Genomic DNA, 22,540 nt, shown 5'->3' on the forward strand with positions numbered 1-22,540 from the left:
GTGTGAGACCAAACAACAATTAGTTGCCTTCGCGGTGCAGAGATGGAGAAGTTAATATCAGGGTGCTTCTTAACAAAACCTGTACCTTGAAATAGATTAAATTTCTTGTCTGATCTACCTATGTGAGTTCCTTTAATTTGGGATTGAAGAACTATCTTCTTACTTTGTGCATAGGATTGGAAGGCATGAGTCACTATAGTCTTATTTGGTGGCTTCTATTGTTTTAATATTTGCACCATATTTTTATAAAACTACATGGTAATTTTATCTTTATAACAAGTACATGTTGGGGGGGGGGGTGTTGCTTTTGTTTGTTTTGTTTGTTTTTTGGTTTTGTGGTTTATGTAAAAGTGCACAGTTGGTAACATCCTGTGTAATGTTTTACGCTGCACAAGCTTTTACCTCAGTTTCTAATTTCATACTAATAATAGTTTAGTCTAATGAGTAACATCTTTGTCATTTATTCTAAGTATTTGCTCTTCTTTTTGAAGTTAGTCTTATTAATCCTCTCAGCCACAAATAGGTGTGTGATTTTTTTTATGCCTTGGTACACACAGAGACATACAGAAGACACGAAGGCATATTATTCAACTGGAATTTTTACTTCAGTGCAACCTGGCTGTGCTATCCACCGTTACAAGGGGAGGCAAATGGGCATAATTTCCTTAATCCCTCCCACCATCACCCCTTCTCTTGTGTTTAGCGTTTTAAAATGTTTGGAGCATGTTAGCTGGATGGTACACAACTTGCAGCTGACATGGGTTTCAAAAATGTAAGAGACACATTATTGTCTGCCCTTAAAACTTTTATTGTTTAGAACAATGATTTGGAGCATTGCAACTTTATCAAGGGAAAAGGCTGAGAAATGATCCGATGTTTCAAAGGAGTATTGTCACTAATAGCTAACCACAAGCATCACATCCTGTATTTTTCCCCAGTGATTTCTTTATTTGTTGAAAACATTCACTTTGTTCAGATCTTAACTGATTCTGCAATATCAATTTTTTTAAAAAAGTTGGCCCACATATATAAGTGGCTTCCAAAAACACTTGAATTTTATCCAGTTGATATTCACAGTTTGTGGGGCTAAGCTTTAGCGGTTTATTACAATTTGGAAAAACCTAATTTTTGTTTCTTTTTTCCAGTTGGATGGCAGAAGCGATGGACTGAATCTAAGCATAAATCTGATTATGGTAAATTTCAGCTCACAGCAGGAAGATTCTGAGGAGGTGAAGAAAAGTATAAAGGTAAGCTATATAGCATTTTATGATCTGAACAGTCTAAAAAATTATAGGGGTTTAGCCCTATTCTTTCATTGCACCCTCTATTCTTTTTCCTCCATTGCTCACAGTAACAAAAATGTGCCTGTTAAAATTAAATTTCAGTCGTGTCAACTTAGGCCTTGACTACACTTAAAATAGATTGACCTAGCTATGTTACTCACCTGTATGAAAAATTCACACCTCCTAATGCCATGGCTCATCCCCCAGCTCTGACCTAGGCCCCGCCCCCACTCCACCCCTTTCCCCAAGACCCCACCCCTTCCCCACCTCTCCCCACCCCCACTCCACCCCCGCCTTTTCCCACCCAGTTCCCCACATCCCCTGAGCACATTGAGTCCTCGCTCCTCCTTCCCAGCTTCCTGCACGCGTGGGGAGGGAGTTGGAGGCACTGATCTGCGGGGCCTGCTGGTGGGCGGGACGCACAGGGGTCGGGGCTTGAGGAGGAGCTGTTGGGGGGCTGCCGCTGGGTGCTCAGCACCCACCATTTTTTCCCCATGGGTGCTCCAGCCACAGAGCACCCATGGAGTCAACGCCTATGACTGTAGCGCTTTAGAGAAGATGCTATCTACGCCAGCAGGAGTGGTTCTCCTGTCAGCATAGGTACTCCACCTCCTCAAGAGGTGGTAACTAGGTCGACAGAATTCTCCCATCATACTAGCGCAGTCTACACCGTGGATTAGATTGGATTAACTGCGTCGTTCATGGGTGTGGATTTTTCATATGCCTGAGCAACATAGTTATACCGATCTGAATTTCCTAGTGTAGACTAGGCCTCATTGACCTCAGATGGTGTTGTGGGTACTCAAAACTTCTGAAAAATAGGTCCAGATATGATGTAAGACACAAGGAGGGTCCTAACTTAACTTCTAGACAGCAGTCTGTAGAAACTAGACTTTGAGGTCCCATACCTCATTCTGAAAGATGAAACAACTCAAAGAAACAAGAAAAGTTAGGACTTGCTGTTGCTCTTTATAACCTCCAGAGTAGAGAGCACTAGGTCAATGGAAGAATTCTCCCATTGACCTAGTTACCATCTCTCAGGGGGGTGGATTACCTACACTGACAGGAGAATTCCTCCTATCAGCCTAGGTAGCATCTTCACTGAAGCACTACAGGAGTGCAGCTGCACTGTTTTAAGTGTAGACAAGCCCTTGAAAGGAGTTAACTTGAGTGTAGATAACTGAAGTGAAGACATAGCCAAGTGTTAGTGCTTGCAGGAAGCAAGCACTGCCTCAAGGCATTAGAACGAGGAAATGTATCAAAGAGTCTCTTGCTGGTGTATCTTGAAATATTAGCAGGTGAGAGAAGCATTCATGTGGCTTTGTTTAGGTAAGTGTATTTCCATGTGCAATCATTAAACTTCATATTCAATTCTATTTCTGAGTGCTCCAGTATGGCTAATGCCAAGCATGCAAAAATCATGAGTCAGGTGCCAAAAGATCATGACATCATCTTAAAAACGATGAGGTGTTTTAAAAAATATATATATTTTGAATTATTTTTGTTAGCCTTCTGGTTTCTGATCATTTAGGGTTCACTTGGGTCATGTTTTCAAGTTTTTCTTCACAACCATGAGGGGTAGGCATTTATTTATTTATTTATTTAAATTAAAGCTCAGATTCTCATGCAATCTCTTGATTCCCAAAGTTGGAGCTTTACAAAAGAATATCACAAGAACTGGCAACACTGGCTGCAGAGTCACATGCCTTAGTGTGGTTTGCCCTTTAGAGCAAGCAAAATTTGCAATGGATGACTGGAAAGGGGAAAAGAAGAGAAGAGAGGTTCCCAAGATGACTGGACCCATTGTCATCTGAAAGGGTGTGTGGGGAAAACTTTCATTCCACTTAACCTTTACCTTTCAGGTAGCATCTGAACAGGCCCAGTGGGTCCGGCAGCTCTTCTGTCTATGTCAAACAGCATGTGCTCAGAAGGACACACTGCATTCAGGGATATGACTTCCCAGAGCACATGAAATTTGAATAGGATGTGCAGTTCAGTGATCTTAAATACAAATGTAATGATTGCACATTCAAATAAACTCAGCTAGTTTATTTTGCATAGTATGAAGCATGCACACAGCTTGATAACAAGCAATGCTGAGCCAGTAAATGCACAGAGAGTACTGAGCCAAATTCACTGTCTGAGCAGTGCAGAGTGAGAGGAAATCACCCAGTTTCCCCAGGGATTCTTTCAGCATACAGGGGAGTCCCTAGTAGACATAGAGCTGGTATAGCCACGAGCTCTGCAGCCATGGTGTCAAGGATTTGTTGGGGGTGAGGCGAGGCAGAAGTCCTTGGAGACTATCACTATCTCTATACCAGTGTTGGAGTAGAGCTGGCCAGAGAATCTGGGATCCGAACCAGCTCTATGATGGCTCCTCTCTCTTGCTGAGCCAAGTATATCTTGGTCACAGAAGAGAGAATCTGGCCCATAAACTTTAGTGGTGTGTTAAATAAAAGCTTTGCTTTGTTTTTAGTGTTCTGGTGGCATTTCCCTCGTCTTCCCATGCTAATGGCTTCACAAACTTTTTTTTTTTTTTTAGACTACATTTTTGGTTGTTTGTGTGGTGTTTGTTGTCTCTGCCCTTCTTATTCCCTCCCATATCTCCTGCTCAGTTACTTTTATGTTTCAGCCAGTTTGTGGGCTTTAAGAAAATTCCTTGTCTAACTTTTAGATTAGAGTGTAACTTCCCTCTTGAATTGACGTCATCATTCTGTGGCTCACTAGCTACTGTGCTGAATAACAACATCCTTGGCTGGAGATGGAGTCTCTTTAGTTACCAATACTTACAGATATATGGCCACATCCTCCTCTTCTCAGTTATTGAACTGGTGTAAGTGAGAGGGGAATTTGACCCATACAGGGCAGTGATGGAAGTGGTAAATTATTAAGAGCCAGAAAGGACACTAAAGAGGTAAATGTAACTTTACGTAGAGGTTTTCTATATTTATATGTTTGATCTTACTGTGTCTCCTCATTATTGGTCTTCAGACTAGTCAAGATGCCAGAATTATTGAAGATTTGAGCCCTTTAGTAATGACCGTCAGACTTTAGTAATTCCATTTATCATAAAACATAAACAGAAGATTGACTGTGCTGGCAGATATATTAAACAGTTTCCTGCAGAACTTAACCAAGAGGATGTGCATGGAGAGTCTAATATTACATCATGTTTGGTAAGGTCTCTGAAAATTCTATATCTGTTAGAAATGCTTGATAATGTCCATTTGATAAAATAATCTTATAATACATATGAGTGACTGTAGTCACATAGTTTAGGAAATTTAAATTATATAATAACTGTCTATTGTCCTAGTACTGTCTGATCAATTGGGATCAATTTGGCCCTTAGTTAATAATTCTGTTGCTGCCTCAGACAGAATAGAATCCAGCACCCTCTTTCCTAGTTGTATTAGCTCTGTAGAGGTGAAAAGAATACAAAGTTATTTTTGTCCAGTCCTTGAGGTATGTATGTATAACTCTGAGTACACAAGGAGCAGATCTGTTGAATTAAAAACATGCCATATTTATATAGTCATTTTTCAAAGCAGCACCACACTTTAAAAGAAATAACAGTGCATAGATTGATTAAAAAGTGACAAGGATGAATGATACAGTAAAGTACAAACATCTGAATGTTGCAAATTCCAGTGAAGGAGGAGAATTGTTCGTGGTTGTTCAAGGGGGGATAATAAAGAATAATTGTTTGAAAATGAGAAAAGGAGAATTTGAGCCGAATACCAGAAACCTTTTTCTAACAATGAAGTTACTTAGATTGTGGAATAGTTTCTCAAGGGAATTGGTGAGAACCTGCATTACTTGGTCTGTTAAAACTGGATTGCATCAAGCATTGTGTATATACTGCAAGAAACAATCTTGCTTTTGCAGTTACATGAATTAGATGAGTTAATAGCTTTTTCTACCCCCAAGTTCTCTGCTTCTGCGTTTTGTTTCTGAGTCTTAAAAATCTGACATTTTAAAATGAAAACCAATATTATCATTATCCAATGTTACAATATATTGAAACAAGCACTAGAGGGCTATGTTCTAAAGCCCGTTCTCAGGGCCATGGTGTGCTCTGTGCATGTACAAAGGCAGAGAGGGCACAAGAAGACAGCCCTGTGTTGCAGCTGACCAGTGTTGTCCTCTCTGTGTACCCTGGAACACTGGGACTGTCCATGAATTGCCTGAGGTACAAGACACCCAAATGGGATGGGGAAGAGTGGGAAGAGGCTGGAAGGCCCTGCTCTCTATACATATACCCTGGCACTGAAAGGAAGTAGTTACAGGCACATTCCTCTTTGTACTGCAGAGCTCCGGGATCAATTCTGGGTCCCTGAAATCCCTGTGGGTAGTACTGCTATGCATCCTGCCAGCACGGGGCAGTGCCTCAATGCACATATGAGCGCTCATTGTTTACTCAGCCGTTACTCTGGCAAAACACACAGGGCTTAATATGGAGAGGTGCTAAGTAGCTGAAGCTCTCACTGGGTCAAACCTTCCAGTCCTTAACTCTGGTAAACATTGAAACTCTATTGAAACTCCCCTTGGCTTCGTTATCAGGGTCTGGCCCATAGAGAACAAAATCTTAGGAACCTAATTTAACAGTTATCACAGTCTAGTTGTGGTTCCTCTAATTAGACCAATGGGGGATAAGCTACTGCTCTTGTTTCTGATCCCATCATGCCAATCATTTATAGGGCATATTGTTCTTCCAGGTACACCATCATTTCGCTTGGTACAAAACAAATCATCTCATGATTTTATTACAAATTTTAAAAGTATGATTAGTTCATAACACCTCTACATACACCTCTACAATGCACCCAGCAGGCACAGTGATTTAAAATAATGCTATACCACATAACTAAGATCATTAGTCAAGCTATGAATGGCTAGGTTTACATGGGAATGGCTTAGAATGACAAAAGAAAATGTATGTTATATGTTTTTTCTGTGTATTTTCTGACTTTTGAAGTTAGTTTTTCCGAATGGCTATATAACAACTTATATAATAATACTTTAGCAATCACACATGTTTTCCCTATTACATTATATATTATTTCCATTGCACTAACAACCAAAAGTACACACATACATATAGGAAGACACAGGGCTTGATCCTGCTTTTGCTTACAACAGTTGTGTGCCATTGGACCTGCATCTCTACTGCCTTGCACCTTGGGCCAGATCTTCAGCTTGTTCAAACTAGTAGCTTCATTGACTTCAATGGAACTATGCCAGCTTGTACCAGCTGAGGATCTAGCTACTTATGAAATCATTTAGTCATGTGCAAAGTGAATGCAGACTGGGTGCAAAACATTATCAACTCAGAATTGTGTAAGGCAATGGAGAATCAGGCCCATTGAATATAGGGGAGGTGCAACTGTATGAGAGCAAATCAGGCACAGAGTCCTAGCTTCAAAGAGTTTAGAGTATAAGATGAGCAAGAGATTAAGGGTTGGTGAAAGGGAAAAAATGATGTGCAAACAGGGCCCCCAGACTTTAACCTTTTGATCTGCAGTCAGGTCCATTCAATTAGTATATAATTAGGCTTGGCAGAATTTGATTTTTATTTTTTATAATTTTGATAAGACAAGATTGATGTTTATTTTTAAGCATTTTTTTATTTTTTCAATTTAAATGTTCACAGTTGCACAAAATTATGGGTTTTAAGTATGTTTTAAAATGTATTGATTTAAATTTTCACAGTTGTGGGAAATTATATGTGGTCAGACAGTAATTATTTAATGACAGTAGACACTAAGATTCAAAAAGTTAAAGCTTTATTATAACTGTTAAAATACAAATTGTCAACATCATATGTCAAAACATACAAAGTAAATATCCTTAAATCAAAGTCTAATACGTTCTTAAGCAGCATTTTTCTTAATTTGCCTATCTGTATATTTTGATTATTGTTACTGGAAATATTTTTTCATCGGTTTGTGTGTGTATAGTGACATTGACTTTTAGCGACAGTCACCAATAAAAATCTATTCCTTTCAAGCCTAGATATAATGCTTTTGTTTATACATTTAGAACACTAATGCAAATTGCTTGGATAATTGAAGTTTTGTGACATCCTTTATGCCGGATATATGTGGATCTGGAACAAATAAGATGCAGGTCATCTTTAATTACAAAAGACAAGAACCACTTAATCAACAAAGATATCAGATGCAAGGTACAATAAGTGTATTCTAGTATTAAAGAGACACTCCCAGCTTGCAATCTGTTTAATTTTTAAAAATGGATTAAAAGTAATTTCAGGTACTATTCCTGCCCTAAGCCCTCATGCCAAATTTTTTGATTTTACATTAAAGTTTCCTATTTGTCTCTCTTCTATTCCTTTGTGAACAACAGGGTAAACCATTATGTAAAGGATAGATTGTGCTTTTTGGCACAGCCCTGGATATAGAGCAGAGTATACCTGCATTGCCTCAGGAGGAGCACCATGAAGGCATTGTACCTGAGAGACACCCTTCTGAGAGAGTTCCTCCAGAGCAGCCTTTTTACCCCACTGTGGAGCGAGTATGCTGAGTGAGCCCTTTACAAGACAAAGTACACTCCCTATAGAGCCATACTGGCCCAAGTCAGCTGACTCAGGCTCACAGAACTTGGGCTGCAGGGCTAAAATTAGTGTAGATGTTTGGGCTCAGGTTGGAGCCTGGGCTCTGAAACCCCTCGGTCTCAAAGCCCAGGCACCAGACTCAGTCCGAACATCTACACTGCTATTTTTAGTCCTACAGCCTGAGCCCCACAAGCCTGGGTCAATTAAGCCAGGCACTGAGACTTGGTGCCATAGGTTTTTTATTGCAGTGTTGAGTGCCCTAAGTCCACCTTTGCACCCTTTCCCCCTCCTCAGCCGCACGGGGTGCAAAAAGCCAGACATCAGAAACTGACAGAAGGTGCTGTCAAATGCACAAGGTAAACACTCTGAAAAAATAGAAAAATCTCTTTTCTCTAATCTTTCTTGTATAATAATCTTAGGTTTTACTTGTAACTTAACAGGTACAAAATTTTCAGACAGAAGTGTAATTTTTAAGTTGACATTGTTCCCTTAAGGGTCCAGTTTCTGTCTTCAGTTTCACCTGTGCAACCCCACTGAAGTCTTGTTTGAGTTAAGAAATTTAATCTACAGTGACATCTACCAGTGTGTGTACAAACCCCACACGGGACCTGAAGGGGTTAAAGGACAATACTGGGACCAGGTAGCCCTGCCTCTCCAGACCTGCAGAGCATGCTCCAAGTGGAGAAGATGTTGAAAAGGGAGCAACAGAGCCCAGAAGGGGAAGGCTGGGGAGGAAGACTGACCTACCCTGAAGGCTCCTGGACAAGAGTGTTGGACAAGCCTCCCCACGAAGAACAAGACTGTACACTGACCCCGGCTGGGGCTGAAGGTTTAGTTTTCTTTTTTCTTTTTTTTTTTAACCTTATTTTGGACTTGGACCTGGGGGAGAGAAACAGAGGGTAGGAACCGACTCAACTCAGGGCACTCTGCTGACCCTCTTTGGGCCCTGGGTTGGAGCCTGGTGGAGTAGGAGGACCCAGGCTCCCCTACCAACTGCCCCTACTGCAGAAGGGGCATCAGCCTTATGCCCACCTCACTCTGGTTTTGGTAAGAAGAGGGACTGGATTGAAAGACCTCCCAGCTGGGAGCCGGCACTAGGCGTGCTAATCACTGGGCCATCTAGCCCACAGAGGACTCTTATGCAGTGAACATTAAATGGGAAGCTGAAGACAAGTGTTACATTTCATTTAGGGCTGTCAAGCAGTTAAAAAAATTAATCACGATTAATTGGATGATTAATTGTGCTGTTAAACAATAAGAGAATACCATTTATTTAAATATTTTTGGATGTTTGCTATATTTTCAAATATATTGATTTCAATTACAATGCAGAATACAAAGTGCATAGTGCTCACATTATATTTATTTTTATATATTTGCACTGTAAAAAAAACAAAATAAATTGTATTTTTCAATTCACCTAATACAAGTACAGTAGTGCTATCTCTTTATCATGAAAGTTGAACTTACAAATGTAGAATTATGTATAAAAAATAACTGCATTCAAAAATAAAACAATGTAAAACTTTAGAGCCTACAAGGCCATTCAGTCCTACTTCTTGTTCAGCCAATCAGTGAGACAAACAAATCTGTTTACATTTGTAGGAGATAATGCTGCCCCCTTCATGTTTACAATGTTACCTGAAAGTGAGGACAGGAATTCACATGACACTGTTGTAGATGGTGTTGCAAGATATTTACGTGCCAGATACGCTAAAGATTGATATGTCCCTTCATGCTTCAACCACCATTCCAGAGGACACGCGTCCATGCTGATGATGGGTTCTGCTCAATAACAATCCAAAGCAGTGCAGACTGACGCATGTTCATTTTCATAATCTGAGTCAGATGCCACCAGCAGAATATTGATTTTCTTTTTTGGTAGTTCAGGTTCTGTAGTTTCCACATCGGAATGTTGTTCTTTTAAGACTTCTGAAAAAAGACTTCCACATCTCGTCCCTCTCAGATTTTGGAAGGCACTTCAGATTCTTAAACCTTGGGTCCAGTGCTGTAGCTATCTTTAGAAATCTCACATTGGTACCTTCTTTGCGCTTTATCAAATCCGCTGTGAAAGTGTTCTGAAAACGAACAACGTTCTGGGTCATCATCTGAAACTGCTATAAAATGAAATATATTGCAGAATGTGGGTAAAACAGAGCAGGGGACATACAATTCTCCCCCAAGAAGTTCAGTCATAAGTTTAATTAATGCATTATTTATTTAATTAGCATCATCAGCATGGAAGCATGTCCTCTGGAATGGTGGCCGAAGCAAGAAGGGGCATACGAATGTTTATCATATCTGGCACGTAAATACCTTGCAACACCAGCTTCAGAATGCCATGTGAACTCCTGTTCTCACTGTCAGGTGACATTATAAATAAGAAGCAGGCAGCATTGTCTCACATAAATGTAAACAAACTTGTTTGTCTTAGTGATTGGATGAACAAGAAGTAGGACAGATTGGACTTGTAGGCTCTAAAGTTTTACATTGTTTTGTTTTTGAGTTATTTAACAAAAAATCTACATTTGTAAGTTGCACTTTCATGATAGAGATTACATTACAGTATTTGTATTAGGAGAATTGAAAAATACTATTTCTTTAGTTTATCATCTTTACAGTGCAAATATTTGTAAAAATCAAAAATAATAATAAAGTGAGCAGTGTATACTTTGTATTCTGTGTTGTAATAAAAATCAATATATTTGAAAATGTAGAAAAACATCCAAAATATTTAATAAATTTAAATTGGTATTCTATTGTTTAACAGATCGCGATTAATCACTATTAATTTTTGTGAGTTAATTGCATGAGTTAACTGCGATTAATCGACAGCCCTAAGTTAATTTGTAAAACACTCAAAGTAAATTAGCATTAAGACATGAAAGAACAAATTTTAGCTATTTGTGTTGACATTCCGTATATAAATGGGTCAAGCTGGTGGATAGACTGGTGTTTTCATGCCCATGTTTTGTATTTCCTTAAGATTTACATTTTGGTATGATGGTGAAGAGGGCCAGCCAGCTATTTGGAACATTGCACTAGAAAACTGACACCTATAGCCATATTATAACTTTAATGTACTTTCCTTTTTTTGTTCTGGATGATGTGTACACACAACCGTACTCTGATCATTCATTCAGATGGTACTTATGAAGTCAAGATTGATAACCAAAAAAAAAAAATGGAATCTGGTCATCTAGAAGAAGACTGGGAATTCTCACCTCCTAAAAAGATAAAGATCCTGATACAAAGAACCCTGAAGACTGGGATGAAAGGGAAATGATTGAGGATCTTGAAGACAAGAAACCAGCAGTAAGGGAATAATGAATAGCCATATTTCACTCTGGATATCATGACTCTGGTAATTATTACCTTGAGGTCTCTTGATTTTTCTATGTACATTTTTGAATAACCTGGTCTAGACTGGCTGACCTATATTAAACCTACCAGGCAAATTACATCTTTGCATACATTCTTGCTATTTTCACTGATGTCAATGGGAGTTGCAGCTGTATGTCTGACTGCTGAATTTGATTTATGGGCACTCTTAGCGTATTTTGCTTATACTTTTCTCTTAATTTGTGTAGGCAGGATGGAATCCTAGACATCAATGATGGAGAAGATGAATCATTTAGTCCACCTCCTGCTTATAAATATGTAATAACAATTCATTAATTCATTAATTCTGGCTTGCTTACAAGATTTAAGAAGGGATAGTAAACAAATGGCACATAATGGTCATGATCAAACCCAGTGTTGCTTGAGTTTCTCTTTAGCGAAACTGCTATTTTAATAATGTCACTGCTTTCATTTTGGAATGAGTATATATTTTCCAGGAGAAAATTAAAAGTTAAATATTGTTGTGGTAGTTTCAGTTTGGGCTTCATAAGTCTTGACTGTGTCTGTGTTTGTGTGCAGTTATTACAGGTAATTATGAAGGTCAAATGTTCAATCTAGAATAATGTAACAAAATTCAAAGTGACTTGCTACTGTGTAGAAGTCTGTAGGACAAACCAGGAAAAGCATGACATTGTTGCAGGGATTCATGGGGCCTGATTTAGCCATTGAGTTCTATTGACACAAGCCAGTAAAACCCAAATTCCAGGCCCCCAGTGGCGGAAAGTCTACTAGGAGCAGAGGTACAGCAGCCCAAGCTTCCTGAAGTTAATGCTCTGCTGGAGGACTGGGCCAGGCTGACCTGAAAACGTACTGACTGAGACCCTCTGTTGGGCAGCCCATGCTAGCAGCACTCTTACAAAGGCCTGGCTGCCATTTAGCACCACTAGTTTCTCATGGTGGCACCATCACATGCCTGTCACTAAATTGCAGTCCCTCCATCTCAGCTGCTTCCATGGTTTCAGAGAATCAAATAGTACCTCTATTTTACCTGTAGGGGTTAATCTGACTCAGATTTCAGTTAATCAACACTCAGGATATGGTGGAGGAAAGTGGCACCTGTCCAGATAAAAATATGAAAGGTAATGAAGTTACTGGTTAACCCAGTGAGCAAACAAATCTTTATTATGAACAAAGGTACGCATTTGAGAGAAAATTGGGTATTGTGTAAATCTGTTCCCATGTGAGCAGTAGCATTTCCCAGCAAAGCATTCATTCATTCATTCATTCACAACAAATATATTTTTAGAACTCTTAGCCTTTCTGACACGTAAATATAATTTCAGGACTGGGACCAGTCAGAACACTTTCCTGACCCAGATGTCAAGAAGCCAGATGACTAGGATGAAGAGATGGATGGGGAATGGGAACCACTGATGATCTCAAACCTGGATTATAAGTAAAACATTGTTGCATATCCTTACTGTGATTAAGGAAAATAATAAATTCAATACGTAATGGGAATAATATCAGGTCCATAAAACTCTAATCCTTAGACTGTGGAAGAGACAGTACAAGTTTTTCTAAATCTCACAGTTAATGCTTAATAAATATTGAATCTCATTTGTCTCATTTGTATTGTGAACTCCTTGGGAGCATGGCCTCTGCCTTTTCTACAGCCAGACTCTGTCATCTTTACTCATGTTAAAATCACCCAGTGATCTGTAAGGCTATCTGAGTTCTTTCCTATTTGAATATCATCATCAGTAATTTTGACCCATCTGAAGTTTATTATCTGTAGGTTAAAATTCACCATGCTCTTCAGTTACACCTTAACTACACCTCATTAGTAGTAGTACACCTCATTTGGTTCAAGGTTACTGGTGATAATGTGTAAACAGGTAAAAACTCACCCTGATGTTCAGATCCAGGGGTGAGTTTTTAAGGACAGAGAATTTAAAAACACTGTTTTACTTGTAAGCTTAGGAAATTGGATCTGAAAGCTATCATGGGACAGTGAACATGATGCTCCATGGCCTGGTTTTCACATTGTCACTTTTCAAAGTAGAACCATACTTCAAATATTTTTTCCTGTGTTTGCCTTAAAACAATTAGAATGCTTTTATAATTGCCTCTAGAAGTTCATTCAGGAAAGGATAAACAAAGTCATATTTTATGAGTGGCCTTCTGATCTTTACGGTTATAGCTGTTCAATTCCAACAGTGAAGTCTGGTACAATCTTTGATAATTTTCTTATTTCAAATTATGAAAATTTTGCTGAAAAAGTTGGAAATGAAATATGGGGAGTTACAAAGGCCCATGCTATTGAATGAAACTTAAATTCCAGCAATTGAATCTAATCAGCCATGTGTGGCCTTCAAATGGTCCCATAAAAGACTGAGTCAACAGGTATATTGCTGAATTCCTTATACTTTTAAATTAATTAGAAAGAGAAAATTAAGCAGACATACAAAAAGCACATTGTTTTTCTTTAGAGGCCTCCCATGTTGATCCAGTTGTGTATGTGTGTGGACCATACAAGGAATAGACATTAAAGTGTTAGCTAGCCCTGCATACATTTCTAGAAATAAGACAATAGTGCCTATTATTCACCCCAGTCTTTGATTTGCAGCAGAAATATTTGCTACATGAAAAGTAATCATTTTCAGCCTCATAAAAGTACATTTGTTAGATGCCCTCTTGTCTGTCAGATTACCTTACTGGAAAATCGTATGATGTGATATATAGTAAAATGACTATTAATTGCATTGAAAGAGACAAGGTGGGAGAGTTAATATCTTTTATTGAACAAACTTCTGTTGGTGAAAGAGACAGGCTTTCAAGCTCCACAGAGCTCTTCTTTAGGTCTGGGAAAGGTAATCAACATGCCTTAGGTAAATACGAGGTGGAACAGATCCTTAAGCTTAAGAAGGGAACATGTGTGGCATGAAAATATTAAAAATGAAGTGGGCAATTAACACCACTACAGTCATAGGACAAAGGAGAGTTAGGCTTTGTTTACACTACCTCGCTTTTAGCCACACAAATGTGCCCCTACAGCCGTGCCATTAAAAGGCAGGCAGCATAGTTGCCGTTTGTCAGCAGGCGAAAGCTCTCCTGTCCACAAAAAACTTCCACCCTGCACTAGCGGCAGGGGCTTTGCCGGCAGGAGAGCGCTCCTGCCGGCAAAGCACTGTTCACACCGGCACTTTTCGTTGGTAAAACTTTTGTGGTTCAGGGTGTGTGGTTTTTTTTTTAACACCCCTGAATGACAAAAGTTTTGCTGATGAAGTTCCAGTGTAGACAAAGCCAAGTGGGTTACAGTTTGTTGTAATGAGACATAGAACCAGTGTCTGTTGAATCCATTATTTTTGGTGTTTAGCAGAGTTCTGAATTTAAGCTCCCAGGCTTGTCTTTTGAAGGTCTTGTGCCGGTTTCCTTGGAAGACAAGGATTGAGAGGTCAGATATGCAGAGATTGTTTTGTGAAAAGTGTTCACCCACGAGTCATAGGGTGGTTTTGTCTTTTATCGTTTTTCTGTATGAATTCTTTCAAAAGCATAGTGATTGTTTCACCCACATAATTGTTGTTGAGGCATTTGATGCACTGGATGAAATACACCACATGTTGTGATAGGCATGTGTGAGACCCATGGGTCTTGAAAGCTGTATGGTGGGCAGTATTGATCATCATAACAGTGGAGATATGGCTGCAGGTTTGGCATTTGTTGTTATGGCAAGGCCTGGTGCCACTTTCAGTTGATGTGTCCTGGTCTATGGGGTACTTGGTTTTGATGATGAGCCTAGTGAGGTTGGGGGGTTGTTTGAAGGGCAGAAGAGGGGGTTCAGGAAATATTTATTTCAAGATGTGGACCCCATCTAGTATGGCTTGTAATTGTTTGATTATACTCCATATGGGTTATAGTATGGGGTGCTAGGTGACAACTAGGGGTGGGCGGTCAGTGGAGGGCTTACTTGTATTATCAATTTTGAGAAACATTCCACCTTGTTTTTAAAAAAAGTAGAAATACATTGTTTAGGATAGTAAACTATATGTGGGCAATGAGGAATTATGGGTCCCTTGTGAACATATCTACTTGGACCACAAGTGATAGTTCAGTAGTTGAGGGGAAAAAAAACAGATCTGGGGGCAAAATTCCTTGCTGATTTATACCCTCTGAAGTCCCAGTGATATCTCTTGGGTTATGTGGTTGTACCTAAGAGCAACATTTTGTCCACTGATGTTTTGCAATAATTGACCGCATCATCAGCCAGATTTTTTCCTCTGTTACACTGGTGTACCTCCAGAGTAACTCCACTTAGATGATGTTTTTCATGTGTTTACAGACATTGGATTAGATTGTGGCTTTGAGAAGGAACAGTGCAGTGGAAAGAATCCCTACAGGAATTCTGGTGGACGCAGCCAGAATTCCTTAGGTCTCTGGGGAGAGCACCCTGCAACAGGAGCTCTGCTGGAGTTTTACAAAGTGCAGTCTGCACTTTCCCCTGCACCAATTCTGCTCTACCAACTGGTGCAGATGTGAGTGGGTCATGGCCCTGCCCTCACTCACTTGCTCCCTATTCCTATTGGCAGCAATTTAAGGCCTTGTCTATACCAGGCAAATGCACTGTGTTAACTAACATGTTTTAATTAGCAGAATGTTAAACATAACTTGAATCATGAGTAGCTAACACAGTTGTTTTTGTCCACACTCAGGCAAAATTATGTTTAACATAGTGCTAGTTAAAATGCATGTGTTAACACATTTTCAAACATGATAAAGGCTTTACACTTGCATAATGGTTGGTCTCCTCACTACGACTGTGTCAGAAAAGGGAGGAAAGGCTTCTTGTGTTCTTGTCCCTCACACACCAGTTCAGACCCAGCCATAGTCTGGCCTAACAGCTAATTAATTGTCACAACACCCTCTGAGGTAGAATAGTTAATATTAGTTTTACAGATGAGGAAACTGAGGTAAAAAGTTTGTGACTTATAAAGACCACAGAGGAAATCATGGTGGAGGATTAGATTAAATTAGAACTCAGGAGTACTCAAATAACTAAACATGCTTTCTTTATGAATTTATATTCTTTTCTAAGAATTTAGGCCAAAATTTGCAAAAATGACCTCTAATTTAGTATATCTCCGTTGTTAGGTTCCCAACCAGAAATGCCCAATCCTGATTTTTCAGAAGTACTGAGCAGCCACACTCCTTCTGAACTCAATGATCTATCATCAGTGCTCTATAATCCTTACTCCCAATAAGTAATATCTTACTCCCACAAATATTCCTGTCAAGGCCAAGGGGATCACTTACAGAGTAAGCCCCAAATTCAGAACCGCATTTGAGCACATGCTTAAAGTTCAGCACACGATAAAGAGATATTCTGAATAGGGATGAACTTGAGCCTGTGCTTAAGTACTTTTCTGTCTCTGTGCCTGAGGTATTTCTCAACATGAGTAAAGGATTCATGTGTTGGATTATTGTGATCTTGGAGGGAAAATAATGATTTATCATATAACCTATATTAATTGCACTGACATACATGCCACTATTTTATCTTCACCATTTCAAAGTTGTTTTGAAATTCTTATTTGATAACTAGGAAGCGGAAAAGAAAATGAAAGAAGTACAGGAAGACTAGTGTAAGAAAATATATAAAGAAGAGATAAAGGAAGAAGAGAGAGAAAAAGAAGAGGCCGAAAAAGACACAGATTTCATCATCAAACATGAACTCTAATGGAACAAAAATAGTGACACCCTGGTTATAGTCACCAGGCTGTCTTAAGTATGAGAAGTACACCATTCAATAATGCACTCTTTTAACTAAATACGTGTGGTACATTACAATTTTGAAATGAATGATCATACTTTCTGACGTACATAGAGAAATAGTTTTAATTTAGGTCTACTCTGAAAATTCAATCCATACTACTCCCTAGCTACTAAAAAAAAAAAAAAATTGAATTGATTTCTTGTTGTTTTAAACAGGTCAGTTACGCATTTCCTTGATTGATAAAGCCACCAGGCACTTTTAACATAGACAATATGCTTAGGAAAAAGGGAAATAGAAGAAACTGTTGATAAAAGCCTTTCAGCACAGTATTTTGTAAGCGTGTTAGTTCTTGACCCTAATTTTGGTTGAATAATTATATAGTACAATGCTGACATATTTAATTTATAATGAAGGCTGTTGTTGTTTCAGCATCCGTATCATTGCTTTCTGTATTTCTGTTTATGTACATGCTGGGTAGTGCAAGTGGTGGCTAAGCCTTTGACAGTTATATGTGTCGAAGGTCCTGTTGAATAAATGTTTTAGAGACTTCTCTGGTTTAAAAAGTAATCTTATGATAAAAAAATAATGTTCAGTATGAAAGACTGTACTGCTATATTCCCTCAGGCTGACTTCTGAGGAGTTAATTTATCTTTTATATATGTTTGTACAATAGTTGTGGGGTATGAGATGCATCAAATTAATGAAATTTCTGGAGAAAATATGTTTACAATCTTCAATGAAAGGTTAAATCTTACTTTGAAGTGTTTTTGGATGTTATAGACTGTGTTTTATTGCTGTTGCATATCCGGTTGTCAGTACTTCCGTAAAACACATTTGTTTTGAAGAGATTTATTCCGTTTATTTTTAAATGTCACATTCCCAGTTCCTGCCCAACAACACAATTTGGCCAACCTCTTTTTTTTATTTTTCAGGCTCTTGTTCATTTTCAAAAGTGAAGTGTTATGAGCAATCCATAATGTACTCTTATTGCTTTTGATATTTGGATTGCCTAGTGAAGAAATTAAACTTCTGAAATGCTCAGCCATAATCTGGGGTGCAACTGAACTGCAGAAAGCAGAGGTCAGCAGTGTATGTGCAGAGGTAGCTTAAAACTCATCTTTGTGCTTCCCTAATCCTGCTGTTGCTTTGTGCAGGTCTGGTCTCCATAAACCATGTTAAGGCAACTTCAGGGCTGCACTAACTTTGACAGGCGGAAAATGGCCACAAGAGAAAAAATACAGCAAGGACTGGTATAGAGCAGGAGCATTCTGGACATATCCCCTTTCCCTCTGGTCACTTTCTCTTTTTCTTACTTAGTCAGCAATAGTGAAGAGAGTAGCATAAGAGCCCCTACATCAACTGTATGACATTGGAGAATCAACTTTATGCTGCGGTAATCCTCCCTGAGCGAGTTTAACCACCTTTAGGGCTAGATACTGCTGTAGTGAGATGCAAAGCTGTTCCATAGGACAGGATCTTGTCCACAGGATCTAATTTTGAAAAGTGCTTACTCTCCATGAACAGTGTGTACTTAGCAATGTTAGTTAATAAATGAGCAATGCTGTGACAGTTCTCAGGATACCTAGGGCTGTGAGTCACCTAGTTAGACCCTTGTCTCCACTGTGAGGGAATCTTGCTTGTGGTTAACTGGTGTCAGCTCCCTGACACCACCTCCCTATTAGCCACCCAAGCACTCTCCTCTGGAGAATGCAAGCCCTTCTTTTGCCTTGCAGATTAACAATAGTTGCACCCCACTCTTTGAATCTTTTTGAAGTATTACCCCTGTGATGTTCAGCCATTGAACACTCACAGAAATACCAGGTCTGTTGTCCCCCAAGAAACAATGTACACACCAGCTTGTATGATTCAACTTAAGATCAGCACCTCACTTAATATCATAGCATTAAGATTAGTTATCATGAAAACTAGAATCAGTTTATCAAAGATTCAAGTGATAGTGATTAAGAATATTGGAAACAAATGGTTACATATAAAACAAAATCATAACACACTTTCTAGAAACTAAACTTAACTAACAGGTTAACCTCCTCTCTAAAGATGTTTATCTCATCCCCAAAGCCTTCTGCAGCATTTCAACCAAGGTTGGCTGAGATCCCATTTTCACAAATGTAAATGCACTGTCCAATTACTTCCTAGGTGCAGGAAGATGGGATGTCTTCTTTCATTCATAGATATACCCCCAAAGCTTGTCGTCTTTACACACAGCCAGAATAACCACCTGTGATTTGTTTTTCCTGCGTGCTCCTTCCTTGTTGACTTCACAGCTCTTAGTTATCTTCTGACTTCATATGTAAAGGGCATCCAGTGTGTTAGTTTACAATGCTTAATTTACATTCTGACAGAGAGACATTTCTTACCTCCTGTTTGGAGGAAAACCTGTTTTTCATCCTTGCCTTGATATAGACATTAAAACCATATTATCAGTATATAAACATAACTCCTCATATACTAATAACCAGTTTCAGAATAGCAGCCGTGTTAGTCGGTATCTGCAAAAAAGAACAGGAGGACTTGTGGCACCTTAGAAACGAACAAATTTATTTGAGCATAAGCTTTTGTGGGCTACAGCTTCAAGTTGAAAAGTATGCCTTTCATACCGCTTATAGAGTGTCTACCTTATGTACTAAGTATGATGTATTGTGTTTTGTGACTAAAACTGTGCAACAACCCCATTGTAGTATTATTGTGGGCATGTTATTGCTTGTATTGTTATTTGGTTTAGGGTCATGTTACTGTTGTTGTAAAGGACGAAATAATAATAATACTTTCCATGTCCACACTAACCCTGCATTGTCATTGTATCCAGTTAAAACCCCTAAGGTTGAAGTATTTGATGCAGAGTTTGAAATACAAAATTTAATGAAAATGGAAGTTTAAAATTGATAGTTGCTCTGGAAGCACAAAAGGGGGGAGTGTGGAAGTAGATAAAGGGAATTTGGATGCAGGCCTCTGAATGAGCAGGAGTCAGGCTAACTCTAGCTTTAATAACGCGAGATTTGTAGAAGCGGGGATAGTGCGAAGCGAGTGGAAAACAACTGTGAAAGAGGCTGTTGTGACCTCGTATTAGATAAGAATAGAATGCAGACTATAAGAGAAATGGTAAGAAAAATAAGATATCATGAAGGAATATGTATAAATATGCAGTCGTTGCTTATTATTGTCTGTAATAAAGGTATAAATACTTGCTCAAATTGTTTATCTGAGAGAGACCTGCCTAGGTGTGGGAAACCCTGTGTCCTAGTGCACTCCCTCCCTCTGTACAATTGCTTGAGATAATAAACTGTATCTGACTTGCTGCACCCAACCTGAGAAGAGAACTGTGTTTTTCTCCAACAAAACATAACTCCTCATATACTAATAACCAGTTTCAGAGTAGCAGCTGTGTTAGTCTGTATCTGCAAAAAAGAACAGGAGGACTTGTGGCACCGTAGAGACTAACAAATTTATTTGAGCATAGGCTTTCGTGGGCTACAGCCCACTTCATCGGATGCATAGAATGGAACATATAGTAAGAAGATATATATACACATATACAGAGAACATGAAAAGGTGGAGTAAGAGGCTAATTAATTAAGATGAGCTATTATCAGCAGGAGAAAAAAACTTTTGTAGTGATAAGATGTGATAACCAGTTTGACTCCAGCTTTTATTTAAGACCTCAAATGACATTCTTTGAGGAACCAGATTGTACGTACCAGAATCAAGATATTCCTGTAACCCCTGCTTACCAGTTGGCATTAACAGGTTCTTGGGTCACAAATGCCTCAGCATGTTGTTGTCTCAGGTTGTATTGATGGAGCCCCCAGAGGGAAGTGTGGTATTACTGGGATGCAAAGACAATACGTAGACTCTTCAGGGTGTGGGAGCTGACAGTGGGAGGAGGCAGCTGGTTTTAGGTTAGACTGAAAGAGTGATCTGAGTTAAGATGGTCTGTATATATGTTAACTGTGTATCTAATAAAGACTATTGTCAAGTTATTAGCAATGAATTATTAGGACTAGTGGATTACTTGAATATAAACCAAGAAAATAAACATTTCAAAAAATTAAAAATCTTTAGAGTTTGCAGGTACCAAGTCAGTGGAAGTTGAGGACATGGAGGCACTCATGCCCAGATCATAGAAGGTATTTGGCACTTAACGTGCATTGAAATCAATGGGAGTTGGCACCTAACTAACTTTTGAGGATTAGGACCTTAGTACCTTACACCAGTGGTTCTCAAACCAGGGCCGCTGCTTGTTCAGGGAAAGCCCCTGGCGGGCCGGGCCGGTTTGTTTTCCTGCCACGTCCGCAAGTTTGGCCGATCGCGGCTCCCACTGGCTGCGGTTTGCCATTCCAGGCCAATGGGGGCTACAGGAAGGGTGGCCAGCACATCCCTCGGCCCATGCCGCTTCCCGCAGCCCCCCTGGGCCTGGAGCAGTGAACCGCGGCCAGTGGGAGCCGCGATCGGCTGAATCTGCGGACATGGCAGGTAAACAAACTGGCCCGACCCACCAGGGGCTTTCCCTGAACAAGCGGCGTCCCTAGTTTGAGAACCACTGCCTTACATGATCAGGCCATTACTGAGCATTGCCTGTAATATATAAACAGGAGAAAAACTTCTTCTTTCACACTGTTTGGTAGTCTTATCAATTTAAATCCTCTGAAGGAGAGGGGAATTAGCAAAATGGTCAATCATATGTCTCCTTTCATAATCAGCTCGATATACACTCTCATAACTAGATATCTGTCTAAAAGATATGCTATAGCTCCAATAGGCTTTTTCATTTGGAATATGACCAGGTTCAATCATCACTGGGATTTGCAGTCTGTTACCATTAATTTTTTAAGTTCTCAGCCATTTCGACTTTGCAAATTATACCCAAGTGACAGCACAGGCTTTCAGCTATAGTAAGGCATATATCTATGCCATGCCAAGAGTCCTAGACGATTGTAATGTCAGCAGCAACTCAATCAATCACCATCCTTACTCTACAGCTAATTTGCATGCAACAATTTCATTGCTTATATGAGGGAGACTGCACAGATGGTGGATTACTTGGCCCAACTGCCACAGCTCTTCAAAACTGCTCACGCAACAATACAACCAACACACACAATAACTCTAAACACACTCAGCCCCTTTCTGCAGCACTCAGACCCCTCCTTCACCACCCACACAAATCTTCCAGGAGAGCCACTCTGAAGCCTAGAATATCTGTTGAGTCAGTGTGAAGTGACAAACAGCTACAAACATGGCTGAGAGCTCTTTTTGTTCAGAATATCACGAGGGTCAATTGTCATGGGGCCCTGTGACAACCACATAAAATGTTGGATCCAAAGGTTCTGTGGTGGCTGGAATGTGACAGTTGAGCAGAGAAGGTGGGAGTAGCAGCAATGTGGGGTAACAGATGATTGTGCCACCAGCCCAAGGGCAGCTCTGTGCACAAACTTTGGGAGACATGTACAGAGAGCAACATTGCTCACTACAAGCCAGTGCATGGAAACAAGAGCCCCTATTTTCAGCTTTTTTACACACATGACTCCACAATTTCCACCCACACAACAG

At 39.5% G+C, this 22,540-nt stretch overlaps 1 long non-coding RNA gene across 2 annotated transcripts in view; it reads left to right on the forward strand.

Annotated features, from left to right (window-relative positions):
- Positions 1-20,289, forward strand: part of LOC119566994 — a 38,256-nt gene extending 17,967 nt beyond the window's left edge. The window contains exons 1-3 of one of the 2 annotated variants that reach the window (XR_006283288.1): positions 10,633-11,221; positions 12,543-12,655; positions 16,802-20,289. This is a non-coding gene — a long non-coding RNA (uncharacterized LOC119566994). Of the gene's footprint in view, positions 1-1,145; positions 1,248-10,632; positions 11,222-12,542; positions 12,656-16,801 lie in introns of those variants that run through there. The other variant, XR_006283287.1, reaches the window with a different exon arrangement.
- The last annotated feature ends 2,251 nt before the right edge of the window (positions 20,290-22,540 follow it).

Source organism: Chelonia mydas, chromosome 8, assembly GCF_015237465.2.
Source record: "Chelonia mydas isolate rCheMyd1 chromosome 8, rCheMyd1.pri.v2, whole genome shotgun sequence".
Classification (NCBI taxonomy): Eukaryota; Metazoa; Chordata; order Testudines; family Cheloniidae; genus Chelonia; species Chelonia mydas.